Raw genomic sequence first — 13,702 nt, 5'->3', positions numbered from 1 at the left:
GGTTTGTTTGAGAACATTAGGAATCAAACAGCATCTTGAAAACCAAGGAACACAGCAGACGGGTCAGGGATAAAATTGTTGAGAAGAGTAAAGCAGGGTTGGGTTGTGATTAGCACTGCATTCTTCCATCGTTGGGGTCCTGGGTTCAAATCCCACCAAGGACAACATCTGCAAGGAGTTTGTATGGTCTCCCCGTGTTTGCGTTGGTTTGTTTCCTCTAGGTATACCCACACTCCAAAGACATACAGTTAGGAAACTTAGATTGTTAGCCCCAATGGAGAGTGTTTCTGATGTATGTAAAGTGTTGTGGCGCTATATAAACAAATAAATGTTATATTATTAGCTTATACAAAAATAGCCCAAGCTCTGAACATCTCACATAGCAAATTTCAATCCATCATCCAAAAATGGAAGGAGTATAGCACAACTACAAACCCACCAAGACATGGCCGTCCACCAAAACTGACATCCCAAGTAAGGAGAGCACTAGTTAGAAAACGAGCTAAGAAGCCCAAGGTCAGGTAAGGAGCCCAAGCCCATGGTGGAGCTGCCGAGATCACAGCTCAGGGGGAGAATCTGTCCACAGGATGACTATTAGTGTCATGTACTTCCCAAATATGGAAGAGTGGCAAGAAGAAAGACATTTTTGAAAGCAAGCAGAAGAAGGTGCTACTGCTTAGGTCAAATGAGACCAAAGTATAACTTTTTGGGCTAAATGCAAAACCCCATGTGTCGTGGAAAACGAAGACTGCACATCCCCCTGAAACCACCAACTACACTGTCATGGTGAGGCTTTTGTTCAGCAGAGGCAGGGAAGCTGGTCAGAGTTGATAGGAAGATGGATGGAGCTAAGCAGCGTCCGACTGGCTACCGGAGGAATCTCCAGTAATGCCAGGCCTGGATTCAGGTACCTGCATCGCACTCTGGAGCTCTCATCTGAGCTCCAGAGTGCAGTCTAGACTGAACCGCGAGCGCTGATTGATTGATTTGATTCCCCGGGGACTGCGGTTCAGTTCATGACAGCTGCAGACAGGCCAGGCTGATGTCCGGTGCTCTCACTTGAACTCCAGAGTGCAGCCCGGCCTGTCTGCAGCTGTCATGAACTCAACCTCAATCGCCGGGGAATCAATCACTCGGCGCTCGCGGTTCACTCCTGCAAACTCTGAGATCAGTCCAGGCTGCAGGTGAGAGCTCCAGAGTGCAAAGCAGGTAACTGAATCCAGGTCTGGCATTACTGGAGATTCCTCCGGTACCCAGTCCGACGCTGGAGCTAAGTACAGGGCAATCCTGGAGAAAAACCTGCTCCCGGCTGCAAAAGACTTGAAACTGGGGTGAAGGTTCCCCATCCAGCAGGACAATGACCCTAAACATCCTGCCAGAGGTACAATGGATAGTTTAGATCACAGCATACTCATGTCTGTGAATGTCCCGGTCACAGTCCAGACCAAATTCTGATTGATATATGACAACTTGAAAATTGCTGTTTATACATGTTTCCATCCAATCTCAATGAGCTAGACCTATTTTGCACAGACGAATGTGATAAAAAGTTAATTCTTACGATGTGCAAAGTTGGTAGAGACATCCCCCAAAAGACTTGCAACAATAATTGCAGCAAAAGGTGGTCTTCCAAAGTATTGACTCGGGGGGGGGGGGGGGGGCTGAATACAAATGCACATCACAATTTTTGGATTTATGGATTTTTTTAAATATTTAGAAAACCAGGTACCAGTTCCTTATACTTCCCAAATACTTGTACTTAGTGTTGATATATGACATAAAATCCCAATAAAGAAATGCATTTACTTTTGTGGGTGTAACGTGGAAAAAATGTGGAAAAATTCATTGGGTATGAAAAGTTTTTCAAAGCACTGTAGTGATGAGAATTTTTTATTGGAATAATCCTAAATAAAAAGTTTTCAACCATATGATAAGCTGTTTTTTGTGCTGTTTCCCCCCCAAATTGGTAGTGTTGTTAAAAAGGGAGCCAAGTGGTCGCCCCCCCCCCCCATCCCCGGGACCCTGCACCCAATATTATTATCCTATCACTGGAGAGTTGTGCTGCCTATATTGTATCTACTTTGAGTACTATGCTGAGGACAGGTCATCAGTATCAGACCATCGGGGGTCCGACATCAGGCACCACCACGGATCGGCTGTTTGCATCTCTCGTTGGGGACGAATGCACACAGTGAACAGAAATGGAATAGCACAGCAGCGTACGCTGTTTAGTAGCTGATGTCGGTACTGCAGCTCAGATTACACTTACTTTGTAGTAACAGAGCCAAAGTAAATGATAGTGGGCACTCAGTGTGCAGAGCTGTGCTGTGCCATCTCTACTTGTGCAGATTTAGTCTTAGCGGGAGCTGCAAACAACTGATAGGTGGGGATACTGGGTGTCGGACCCCACTGACTTGATATTGAAGACCTGTCCTTAAAACAGGTCATTAAGTCCTAGACATACCCTTTAACTGAAGGGACCTGCATTGAAAGCTACAGGATGGACTCCGTGCTTTTACTATCCATCCTAGAGAATAGGGGGTCTCCGTTTCAATGGTGCTACAGAGGATTGTCCTATTTCCAGTCCCTTCTTCATATGTACTGTATATTTTGGATTATAAGATGCACTTTTCCTCCCAAACATTTGGGAGGAAAATGAGGGGTGCAGCTTACAAGCCGAATGTAGCTTACCGGGAGGTTGTGGAGCAGCGTCACAGGAGGCAGGGGCGATGCTGCACGCTGGGCTGTGCTGTGGGCTCTGCAGCGCTGTGAGCGGTGAGGCAGGGGCAGCCATACTGAATGTTGACAGTGCAGGCTTCAAATAATGGCGCCCAGAGTCAGTGCATGCTCAAGATCTCATCTGCGCACGTGCCGTATCTGGCCTATTGATCTCCGAGCAGAGGACTTAAGGAAAATGGTGCCTGGAGGTAGAGCATGCGCAGATGAAATCTCTGCTTGTGATTGAGCCGATAGCTCGATCTGCCCACGCGCCGACTCCGGGCGCCATTTCTTTGAAGCATACACAGCCGACAGTTCTTGGATGTTCCTCCTGCCTCACAGCGCCACCATCTGCAACGCACATCTGGGACACCCGCTGCACCAACGGCAGCATCGCCCTACTCCATCACCACCCCTTCCTCATCCGACCCCGCTCCACCACCACGGCCGTTCCCCCTCCAGCAAGACACCACCGGATTATAAGGCGGACCCCATATTTTTTGATCTCTTAATTTGGGGTCAATCTTATAATCTGATGTGTCTTATAAAATGAAAAATACGGTATGTAAAAAGGTGGCCAGCTGCTAAGCGTTACACACCTGTCTCAACTTGACAGGGCTTCCCGTTCTTCACCTATGACCTGCTGCAAACGTCCCGATTTGCTATTGGAGACTGTTCACATTGCCTTCACCTGTGTGCCTGCTTCAGACTTGCTATCTTCCTACTTCAGTGGTTTCTTTCGTGTCCTGCATTGCTAGTTTTTCTGCTGTTCTCATTGCCACTGCGTACCATGTGCCTGACCGCCTGGTGTGCCAACACACAGGGTCCATGTGTGCATCCTGACCTGCGGTTTTGGGGATCCACCTCACCAGGTGAGCCTATCAGACTACCTAATGCACAGTGCTTTAGTAGTCCGACACATGCCCCTGGTACTCTAAGGCTATTTGCGCACAGGAGAAAGTAACCACGGAGATTGCCGCGGATTTTCTAAATTTTCCAGATAAATCCGCGAGTTTACGCAACTACAGACACTCCCCATGTTATCCTATGGGATTGGGGAGTGCTGTATCAATGCTGCGGTTTGTGGCTGCAGAAAATGCTGCGGATTTCCCGCACGTAACTGCATGTCCATTATTCATGCGGAAATATCTGTGGAATTCCTGCCCCTCCACTGTGGAGATACAGGGCGGGAATTCCGCTGGAATTCCGCACAAAATCCGCACTGTTTCCGCAGGTTTACCGCAACAATTCCACAGATATACCGCAGCAATTGATAGCTGCGGAATGCGGGGAGTTGCTGCGTGAAGCGGGGGAAATACCTGCAGAAAACTCCGCAGGTACGATCTCCCATGGGCACATAGTCTAAGGCCCGCTTTACACGCTGCGATATGATAACCGATATCGCTAGCGTGCGTACCAGCCCCCATCGTTTGTGTGACAGGCAAATTGCTGCCCGTGGCGCACAAAATCACGCGGACCCGTCACACGTACTTACCTGCCTAGCGACGTCGCTGTGACCGGCAAAACGTCTTCTTTCTAAGGGGGTGGTTCGTTCGGCATCACATCAACGTCACTAAGCGGCCGCCCAATCAAAGCGGAAGGGCCGAGATGAGCGGGATGAACATCCCGCCCACCTCCTTCCTTCCTCATTGTCTGCGGCCGCAGGTAAGGTGAGGTTCATCGTTCCTGCGGTGTCACACGTAGCGATGTGTGCTGCCGCAGGAACGACGAACTACATTGTAGAAGCAGCAGAAACGATAATTGAGATTAGGGGGGATGTCACCGATGAGCGATTTTGAACGTTTTTACGACGATTCAAAATCGCTGATAGGTGTCACACGCAACGACATCGCTAACGCGGCCGGATGTGCGTCACAAATTCCGTGACCCCAACGAGATCGCTTTAGCGATCTCGTAGCGTGTAAAGCCACCCTAAGATTGCCCAGCAGTGATGATATCGGCGCTCTGTCTGTTCTTCTTCCAATGGGTCTCTTGCACTGAGTTCTGGATGGGTCCTGCATTTCCAGACGTTGTACAGCAATCCAAGCTTCCTTAAGGCCACTTTACACACAGAGATAAATCTTTGGCAGATCTGTGGTTGCAGTGAAATCATGGACATATTGTTCCATTTATACACAGCCACAAACCTGGCACTGATTGTCCACAATTTCACTGCTACCACAGATCTACCACAGATCTACCACAGATCTACCACAGATCTACCACAGATCTACCACAGATCTACCACAGATCTACCACAGATCTACCACAGATCTACCACAGATCTGCCACAGATCTGCCACAGATCTGCCACAGATCTGCCACAGATCTACCACAGATCTTCCACAGATCTGCCACAGATTTATCTGTGTGTGTAAAGTGGCCTTTAGGTTACATCTCATCCCACACATTCATGGAAATTACTTAATACATTTTATATTCTTTTTTTTTTATTCCAGTCAATATTTTGCCCTGCTACTTTTCTATGGTAATAAAAGAAACTACACTTCTATTCATTAGGACAGAACATAGACATGATACCCTCTGATTTTTCTGGGCCAAAGCTAAAAATTTTTAAGAAAATCCAGTGGAGTGTAAAAAAAATGTCTATATCCTAGAGATATTACTGGAGGGGCGCTGTTTACAGAATAGAATATTTCACGTTTTGGAACCTACAAGCCTCTGTTGGGATCCACAAAGCATCTTATTAAAACACAGGCTGAAAAATCCACATGATTCGGTTTCATTTTTGAGGCTTTTTGCAAAGCCTCGTCTGCAGGCGTCACATCTAAACAAAAAAAGTTGTTCTGATTCCATAAATTGTACAACTAAAGGCCGCTTTACACGGTGCGATATCGCTAGCGATATCTGCTTCCTCAGGAATGACGAACAACCTGCGTCCAAAACGAGCAACGATATTTAGAAAATGAACGACGTGTCAACGATCAACGATTATGTGAGTATTTGGGATCGTTAGCTGTTCACTCGTAAGTGTCACACGCAACGACGTCGCTAATGAGGCCGGATTGGCGTCACAAATTCCGTGACCCCAGCAATATCTCGTTAGCGATGTCGCTGCGTGTAAAGCGGCCTTAACTCATCTGCCAACTTTAGCAAACCAGCAAGGCCCATACAATATACAATTACCAGGTGTGCACAAATTGATGACACAATACTTCTCCGACAAGAACGTTTCCTGATGAACAACACAACTAGGCAAGAAAAGGTGCCCAGAGGCCAAGAATGCCTCGTGGATGATATAATGGTTATCGCAGCCCTTGACTCTCAATGCGATGTCAGCCAGTCTAAATCCACTTGCATTTCGGAAACATACTTAAGTCTATTTTGGATGAAGACACAATGAAACTTCTGTTCAGGCTAAAAAAAAATGTCTTTAATCAATGACACTAAAACGGGCTTTACACGCAACAACATCGCTAAGGAGATGTCGTTGGGGTCACGGAATTCGTGACGCACATCCGGCCTCGTTGGCGACGTCGTTGCGTGTGAAACGAACGACCGATAACAATCAAAATTACTCACCTACTCGTTGATCGTTCACACGTCGTTCTAATCCCAAATATCGTTGCTGGTGCAAGGCGCTGGTTGTTGGTCGTTACTGAGGTAGCACACATCGCTACGTGTGACACCCCGGGAATGCCGAATAACACCGTACCTGCGTCCTCCGGCAACAAGGTGGGCGTGTCTTTCTTTCGGCTGCTCTCCGCCCCTCAGCTTCTATTGGACGGCTGCCGTGTGACGTCGCTGTGACGCTGCACGAACCATCCCCCTAGAAAGGAGGCGGTTCGCCGTCCACAGCGACGTCGCTAGGTAGGTAAGTCTTTGTGACGGGGACTAATGATATTGTACGCCACGGGCAGCGATTTGCCCGTGATGCACAACTGACGGGGGCGGGTGCGATCGGCAGCGCCATCGCTAGTGATGTTGCTGCGTGTAAAGTGGCTTTTAGTCTACCATTCTGTGTCAATATGCTCCAGAGTATACAGGAGGTATACAGGACGTATGTACACAGTGACACAGTGACTGCATCAGCAGAATAGTGAGTGCAGCTCTGGAGCATAATAAAGGATATACAGTAACTCAGGATCAGTAATGTAATGTATGTGCACAGTGACTGCACCAGGAGAATAGTGAGTGCAGCTCTGGAGTATAATACAGGAGTTAACTCAGGATCAGTAATGTAATGTATGTACAGTGACTGCACCAGCAGAATAGTGAGTGCAGCTCTGGAGTATAATACAGGAGGTAACTCAGGATCAGTAATGTATGTACACAGTGGCTGCACCAGCAGAATAGTGAGTGCAGCTCTGGAGTATAATACAGGAGGTAACTCAGGATCAGTAATGTAATGTATGTACACAGTGTCTGCACCAGCACAATAGTGAGTGCAGCTCTGGAGTATAATACAGGAGGTAACTCAGGATCAGTAATGTATGTGCACAGTGTCTGCACCAGCACAATAGTGAGTGCAGCTCTGGAGTATAATACAGGAGGTAACTCAGGATCAGTAATGTAATGTATGTACACAGTGACTGCACCAGCAGAATAGTGAGTGCAGCTCTGGAGTATAATACAGGAGGTAATTTGGGATCAGTAATGTAATGTATGTACACAGTGGCTGCACCAGCAGAATAGTGAGTGCAGCTCTGGAGTATAATACAGGAGGTAACTCAGGATCAGTAATGTATGTACACAGTGTCTGCACCAGCAGAATAGTGAGTGCAGCTCTGGAGTATAATACAGGAGGTAACTCAGGATCAGTAATGTATGTACACAGTGACTGCACCAGCAGAATAGTGAGTGCAGCTCTGGAGTATAATACAGGACGTAACTTGGGATCAGTATAATTGCTTGCAGTGGACAAAACATTGAGACTTTAGAATTATGCAAAGTTGTTAAAGAAACAACACACTGAGTAAGTAAATTATAAACCAGTGAGAAGGTAAAAATAACATAATGAATCCTAATAATAATAACATAATGAAGACGATGTAAATACAGCAGATGCTGCAGTGTTATCATTTCCCTGTGGGACTCTCCTGACATAGAAGAGACAGATGGATCACATTATACAATCCATCTTTCCTTAGTTGTTTCCCAGTATAATTTCTTCCAGTGTGTGATGCTCCCATGAGGATCTGTACAGTATAAATATCCTCCTTTATTTCTTTCTTTCCTAACAGAAATGTAGCTCAGGTTACAGGTATAGATTGCATTTGCTGGCACAGTGACCTGGGTAAGAGATATTCTCGTTTGCACCTGATTCTCTTGATATATAGATTTTCTTATTTGAAAGATAAAGCATTTTAAATTTTTACTTAAATTTCACAAATGTTATGAGTCACTGAAACGTAACCTGCTTGTCAGGAGAAGTGCAGAGCATTTTGCCTTTGGAGATGCTCTGCTGCGCCTTCCTGAGTTTCTGAGCTAGCCGCCTGATTGACAGCGCAGGATTCCATGTTGATCTCTCAGGTATTTTTACTGAGCATGCTCGCCCTGAACCTTGCCAGTTGCATTCTCTGGTTCTGCAGTTGTGTTGTTGCCTTGTGTCTCTGTTAGTGCTCTGATATTGGTTTTCTGACCCCAGACTGTTATTTGACTTCTCTCTGCCCGCTCCCTGTTCCTGTCGTGACCTCCTGCCTTCTGACCTCGGACCGTTACCTGACCAAGTCTCTGTTTTCTCCCTGAACCTATTACGTGCTCTCCAGGATTTCTCACCCTCAGTGTGAAGCTACACCTGCTGCAGTTAGAGGCTAAACCACCAGGTGACCCCAAAGCACAAACAGACAGGAACTGTTAGGGCGCGCTCACACATCCGGCTTTTCGCCGGTTTGACGGATGTGGCGCACGCCAGTACAGTATGATACAGTACAGTGGCAGCGCTGCAACTTCCAGGTCACATGCTCCGGTCACATGACAGCATGTGACCGGCTCTTGTTTTGCTGCCACTGTACTGTATACGAAAAGCCGGATGTGTGAGCGCACCCTTAGAAGAAACACTAGGTGACGCAGAACCTAGGGTAGAGTAGTCAAACAGACCAAGATCGATGCACAAAAAGGTAACATCAGGACAATAGGGAAAATCGAGACAGAGTCAGAGCACTAGCCGAAGCTGTAACAAAGGTGGAGACAGTCAGTAAGTGGGGAAGAGATTAGTCCACAGGGATGGGAAGAGTGGAGAAGGTGGGTTAGACAGAGGGAGATACACGAAGGACAGAACACCGGGACGGGCAAGACGGAATCAGGGGATGACGGAGGAAGTCGGGAGAGATGGAGGAAGGGAGCGGTAGAGGGACAAGATCAGGGAAGGCACAAGCAGAACAGAGCCGAGTACTTGCCGAAACCGGACATATCACTGGCGGCGTTGCAGCAGGATCGGCTCTGTAATAAAGCGGAGGGGAGTCTAAATCGAGGCCTGGAGGAACCCCTTCCCCAAGGTAAGAGAGGCCGAAAACCCTGGAGAAAGCCGGACTACATAGCAAAGGCGAGAAACCGGCTCTGTAGGATGGTGGGCCTGCAGAGCATGGTCATGACACTCGGATATTGACCTGACTACGCCTTTGCTTACTCCTTGAGCTCCAACGTGTCCTCCTGTTACCAGACCCCGGCTTTCCTGACTACTCCTCCATCCATACTACCCGTAAGTAGTGACTAGCATCACACTGCTTGTATCTACAGGAACGAGAAGACTTCACGTAAATCTGGAAACTTCAGTTACCGGTGGTGCAGAGGTGTCATCAGCTAGGCAATAAAAAGTGTCATCCACCCACAATACAGGCCTGAGCTAAAGCAAAGGTTTCTGGAAACAATAACTTTGTTCGCTATCCAGATGAACGTGGCAGGGATTCCTTTTACTAGAGGTTCTCCATTAGACACTGATTATGCACGCCTGCATTTTATCCCAGCCGGTGCCATTTATTGAAGGCTAGCTCTGAGCTCCCTACATGTGCACCTATAATGGCTGCACAGATAGCAGCTACAACCAGGACCATTGTTGTACTCGGAACAAAAACATAGTTTCTTCCTATAGAGGTTGTGTTTCTGCCCATCCATCGAGCTTTACACAAAGGGATGCGTGATGAAAGATTAGCCTGCTGGTAGGATACTTTTTGAGTTAGTAAAAACTATCAACGCGTTTTAAGTCCAGACGGGTCTATTTGTCAGATTTGCACTCACGTCGAGCTCTTTTCTTGCAGTGCACCTACAAAATGTTATGGCGAACCTCACCTCCCCGAGATATTTCCACATCGTGCCGTTTTCATGTACCGCAGAGGATAAGCCGCTTATTTCCACGGTGTTTGCCTTCCTATATGTATTCGGAGGAGTCGTCAATGCCGTTACCATAGCGGTCATATATAGAGATAGCCATTTGCACACCCCGATGTACTTACTCCTATGTAATCTATCGATAGTGGATATCGGATATACGACAGTCATTATCCCAAAGCTGCTGGAAATGTTAATATCCGGAAATGACTCCATGTCCTTTCATCAATGCTTTACGCAACTGTACTTCTTTTTCTGGACCGGAAGTACGGAGGATCTGCTGTTGTTCGCTATGGCCTACGACCGATATGTTGCCATCTGTAATCCCTTACGCTATCAACTTGTCTTGAGTCGAAACACATGCATCTTGATGATGACTTCCATATGGATAGGCGGATGTCTGAACGGATTCTTCCTGTTACTTTCGTTCACGGGATTGTCTTTTTGTCATTCCGATATCATTCAACACTTCTTCTGTGACTCTAAGGCTCTCACCAAAATCTCCTGCAGCGGGACAAGCTTGTTCTCTGTCGTCATGTACATAGAATTCGTTCTGTTTGGGTTTTGCCCATTTGTATGTACCGTGGCCTCGTATGTGAAAATTATCAATGTCATTCTGTGTATTTAATCTATTGATGGAAGGAAGGAAGCCTTCTCCACCTGCACGTCCCACCTCACTGTCCTCCTGATCTACTACGTCACAGTGGCCGTGGTGATTGTAATGCCATCATCGCAGTACGCAGACCTCTTGGAACAGGTCTTCACAGTGCTGTATGCCACAGTCGCCCCCATGATAAATCCACTGATATACAGTCTTAGGAATAAAGAGGTTAAGAAGGCTCTGCTGAGACTAGCGGGACTAAAGAAGAAAACATAAATGTAAAATAGATAATGTCTAAAAAAAATTATAATATTCAGGCATGAAGAACATATAGATGTAATAGGTTTTCTTTGTCACAACGCTGCTTGTTGTGGTGCTTTCTATCTCTTCTCTGCAAGGCTGACCTAAACACATTGCTGTACTTATACTGCACTAATAACCAGAAATATTAGTTTTGTGACTTTTGTGTTTTTAAATCTTCATCTTCCAGCAGATCTGTGTTTCTGGAGCTTGGTCTTCCTGTAGTTCTATTGTTCTAATCTTCGTCTTCCTGCAGATCCGTTTGTTTTCGACGCTTCATCTTACTGCAGATCATTGTTTCTGGAGCTTTGTCTTACTGCAAATCTGTGTTTCTGAAATGTCATCTTCCTGCAGATCTGTGTTTCTCGATCCTCGTCTTCCTGCAGATCTGTGTTTCTCGATCCTCGTCTTCCTGCAGATCTGTGTTTCTCGATCCTCGTCTTCCTGCAGATCTGTGTTTCTCGATCCTCGTCTTCCTGCAGATCTGTGTTTCTCGATCCTCGTCTTCCTGCAGATCTGTGTTTCTCGATCCTCGTCTTCCTGCAGATCTGTGTTTCTCGATCCTCGTCTTCCTGCAGATCTGTTTGTTTGCGACGCTTCATCTTCATGGAGATCACTGTTTCTGGAGCTTTGTCTTTCTGCAAATCTGTGTTTCTGAATCTTCATCTTCCTGCAGATGGGTGTTTTTGGACCTTTGTGTTCCCACAGATCCGTGTTTTTAAAGCTTCATCTTTCAGTAGACCCATGTGTTTCTGAAGCTTCATCTTCCAGTAGTCATGTGTGTTTATGAAACTTCATCTTTCAGCAGGTTTGTTTCTGAAACTTCATCTTCCAGTAGATCTGTGTGTTTCTGAAGCTTCATATTTTAATAGATCCGTTTGTTTATCAAACTTTATCTTCCAGTAGATCTGTGTGCTTCTGAAGCTTCATCTTTTAGTAGACCAGTGTGTTTATGACGCTTCATTTCTCAGCAGATCCGTTTGTTTCTGAAGTTTCATCTTCTATTAGATCCATGTGTTTATGAAGCGTCATCTTCCAGTAGACCTGTGTGTTTATGAAGCTTCATCTTCCAGTAGACCTGTGTGTTTATGAAGCTTCATCTTCCAGTAGACCCGTGTGTTTCTGAAGCTTCATCTTCCTGTAGACCCGTGTGTTTATGAAGCTTCATCTTCCAGTAGACCCGTGTGTTTCTGAAGCTTCATCTTCCTGTAGACCCGTGTGTTTCTGAAGCTTCATCTTCCAGTAGACCCGTGTGTTTCTGAAGCTTCATCTTCCTGTAGACCCGTGTGTTTATGAAGCTTCATCTTCCAGTAGACCCGTGTGTTTCTGAAGCTTCATCTTCCAGTAGACCCGTGTGTTTCTGAAGCTTCATCTTCCTGTAGACCCGTGTGTTTATGAAGCTTCATCTTCCAGTAGACCCGTGTGTTTCTGAAGCTCCATCTTCCTGTAGACCTGTGTGTTTATGAAGCTTCATCTTCCAGTAGACCCGTGTGTTTCTGAAGCTTCATCTTCCTGTAGACCCGTGTGTTTCTTACGCTTCATCTTCCTGTAGACCCGTGTGTTTATGAAGCTTCATCTTTTAGTAGACCAGTGTGTTTCTTACGCTTCATCTCTCAGCAGATCTGTTTGTTTCTGAAGTTTCATCTTCCATTAGATCCATGTGTTTATGAAGCGTCATCTTCCAGTAGACCCTTGTGTTTATGAAGCTTCATCTTCCAGTAGACCCGTGTGTTTCTGAAGTGTCATCTTCCAGTAGACCCGTGTGTTTCTGAAGTGTCATCTTCCAGTAGACCCGTGTGTTTCTGAAGTGTCATCTTCCAGTAGACCCGTGTGTTTCTGAAGTGTCATCTTTCAGTAGACCTGTGTGTTTCTGAATCTTCATCTTCCAGCAGATCCATGTTTCTGAAGCTTCATCTTCCAGTAGTCCTGTGTGTTAATGAATCTTCATCTTCCAGCAAATCCATTTGTTTATAAATTGTCATCTTCCAGTAGACCCGTGTTTCTGAAGCATCATCGTCCAGTAGTCCTGTGTGTTCATGAATTTTCATCTTCTAGCAGATCCGTTTATGAAGCCTCATTTTCCATTTGATCCATGTTTTTCTGAAGCTTAATCTTCAAGTATACACATGTGTTTCTGAAGCCTCATCTTCCATTAGAGCCATGTGTTTATGAAGTGTCATCTTCCAGTAGACCTGTGTGTTTCTGAAGCTTCATCTTCCTGTAGACCCGTGTGTTTCTGAAGCTTCATCTTCCTGTAGACCCGTGTGTTTCTGAAGCTTCATCTTCCTGTAGACCCGTGTGTTTCTGAAGCTTCATATTTTAGTAGACCAGTGTGTTTCTTACGCTTCATCTCTCAACAGATCCGTTTGTTTCTGAAGTTTCATCTTCCATTAGATCCATGTGTTTATGAAGCGTCATCTTCCAGTAGACCTGTGTGTTATTGAATCATCTTCCAGCAGACTCGTGGGTTTCTGCAGCGTCATGTCTCATAAACCCGTGTGTTTCTAAAGCTGAATTTTCCTGCAGATGAATGTCTCTGAAGTTTCATCTTTCACAACTGTTTTTGGAGATGTTTTCTTGCAGATCTGTGCTCTTTCAGCTTCATATTGATGAAGCATTAATGGTGCTTCATCAATTATTTGGCGTAATTTAAGATTTTTCCCAGTTTTTATAACGTGTCGCAGTGAATACTCACTGGAACCATTTCCAATCTTATTTGCGCCTAAATCATCAGTTCTGCTCTTTTGTTGGCGAAAGTGCGTGGAGTTTGCTTTGCCTGATGTTTTTACACAAGTT

The 13,702-nt window shown here is 45.8% G+C and overlaps 1 pseudogene; it reads left to right on the top strand.

Annotated features, from left to right (window-relative positions):
* Positions 1-9,952: 9,952 nt before the first annotated feature.
* Positions 9,953-10,882, top strand: LOC142246748 (olfactory receptor 1L4-like; annotated as a pseudogene).
* Positions 10,883-13,702: the final 2,820 nt, after the last annotated feature.

Source organism: Anomaloglossus baeobatrachus, chromosome 7 (assembly GCF_048569485.1).
Source record: "Anomaloglossus baeobatrachus isolate aAnoBae1 chromosome 7, aAnoBae1.hap1, whole genome shotgun sequence".
Taxonomy (NCBI): Eukaryota; Metazoa; Chordata; class Amphibia; order Anura; family Aromobatidae; genus Anomaloglossus; species Anomaloglossus baeobatrachus.
This window is presented reverse-complemented; position numbering and strand designations above follow the sequence as displayed.